The following is a 2,256-nucleotide window of genomic DNA, read 5'->3' on the forward strand; positions in this document are numbered from 1 at the left end:
GTAATTTTCTTAGTCATTCTAATGAAGGATTAAGATAGAATATATTTAAGACAAGACGTTTAGATGATAGGGATTCTCAAATTAAATATATTAAAAAAATTAATCTGATGATAGAAATTAATGAACCAATTGAAGAAATAATATTTCATGAGAGGTAGGTGTCTGGATAATCTGAGTATCGTCGAGGTATGCCTCTCACCCCTAAAAAATGTTGTGGGAAGAATGTTAAATTTACACCAACAAATATTGAGATAAATTGAATATTTAAAAAGTAATTATTTAAAGAATATCCTGTAATAAGAGGGAATCAATGAATAAATCTTGCAATAATGGCAAATACAGCTCCTATAGAAAGAACATAATGAAAGTAGGCAACAACATAATATGTATCATGAAGAATAATATCAATTGAGGAATTGGATAGTATAATTCCAGTTAATCCCCCCATTGTGAATAAAAAAATAAATCCTATAGCCCATCAAAGAGAGGAATTATAATTAATTTTTGTACCATGAAGTGTTGTAATTCAACTGAAGATTTTAATTCCTGTTGGAATTGCAATAATTATTGTTGCTGAAGTGAAATAGGCTCGGGTATCAACATCTAGCCCAATAGTAAATATATGATGAGCCCAAACAATAAAGCTTAAAAATCCAATTGCTATAAGAGCATAGATTATTCCTAAGGCACCAAAAGTTTCTTTTTTTCTTCTCTCATTTATGATAATATGGGAAATTAGCCCAAATCCTGGGAGAATAAGAATATAAACTTCGGGGTGACTAAAGAATCAAAATAAATGTTGATAAAGAATAGGATCACCCCCTCCTGACGGATCAAAAAATGATGTATTTAAATTTCGGTCTGTTAAAAGTATTGTGATTGCTCCGGCTAAAATTGGGAGGGATAAAAGTAAGAGAATTGCTGTAATGAGAATTGATCAAACTAGAAGGGGTATTTTATCAATTGCGAGATTTTTATGATGTATATTTAAGATTGTAGAAATAAAATTAATAGCCCCTAGAATAGAAGATATTCCGGCAATATGAAGAGAAAAAATTGTTAAATCTACTGAAGGACCATTGTGAAATGTATTAGAGGCTAAAGGGGGATAAATTGTTCATCCAGTCCCAGTTCCATCATTAATAAAATTACTTAATAAAAGTAGAGAGAGTGAGGGGGGTAGAAGTCAAAAACTTATATTATTTATTCGAGGGTAGGCTATATCAGGTGAACCAAGTATTAGAGGGACAAGAAAATTTCCAAATCCCCCAATTATAAATGGCATAACTATAAAGAAAATTATAATAAATGCGTGTCTAGTAACTATTGAATTATAAATTTGATCATTATTAATTAGTGCATTAGATGATCCTAATTTTAAACGAATAATTATTCTTATAGAAGATCCGATTATCCCAGCCCAAATTGCAAATAAAAAATATAGAATGCCAATATCTTTGTGATTAGTTGAATAAAGTCACTTATTCATAGTATATTTTTATTGATAATAAAATTATTTACTAAGTTTAAGTGAGATAATAATAGATATCATGTCTGATTTAAGTAATAAATTGTAAATTTATTTAAGAAAATTTTAATTTTCTGATATTACATTAAATGTGTTATAAAAATAAAAATTTTTTATATATTTTATAGTTTAACTAATAAGAATATTAAATTGCAAATTTAAAGAAATTTTTAATAAAAAATTAAAATATTAGAATTTTTAAAATTTAAAAATTTTTAAAAATTTTATTGTGTAAACTTTGAAGGTTTAAAGTTTATAAATTTAACTTAAAATCTTAATATTTAAAATTTATTGATTAAGTGGGGTGAAAATTATATATCTAATTTTAAAAAATTGTATACAAACTAAATTGAAATTATAATTAATGAAAAGATTAAGCTTAAAATGAAAAAAATAAATAATCTATATGAGTAAGAAAATTTATATATGTATATTGGTTTATTAAAAAGCTTAATTTTAATTGAATAAAAATATATTATTAGATTTATTAAATTAATATAAACATAAATTAAAATGAAAGAATTTAAAATCATTAAAATAAAAATAAAGTAAAAATTTGAATTTAATAAAAAAATATAGACTATAGTTCATTTAAAAATAAAAAACGTTAGTGGGGGAATTCTGGCTAAATTAAAAATTAATAACAAACAAATTAAATTAAAATTAATTGAAGGAAAGTTATTACTTAAAGAAAATCTAAATGAAATTTTAAAATATATAAAAATTAT

The 2,256-nt window shown here is 24.0% G+C and overlaps 1 pseudogene; it reads right to left on the minus strand.

Annotated features, from left to right (window-relative positions):
• Positions 1 to 787: 787 nt before the first annotated feature.
• Positions 788 to 1,465, minus strand: LOC140672710 (cytochrome c oxidase subunit 1-like; annotated as a pseudogene).
• Between the last annotated feature and the right edge of the window lie 791 nt (positions 1,466 to 2,256).

Source organism: Anoplolepis gracilipes, chromosome 13, assembly GCF_047496725.1.
Source record: "Anoplolepis gracilipes chromosome 13, ASM4749672v1, whole genome shotgun sequence".
Classification (NCBI taxonomy): Eukaryota; Metazoa; Arthropoda; class Insecta; order Hymenoptera; family Formicidae; genus Anoplolepis; species Anoplolepis gracilipes.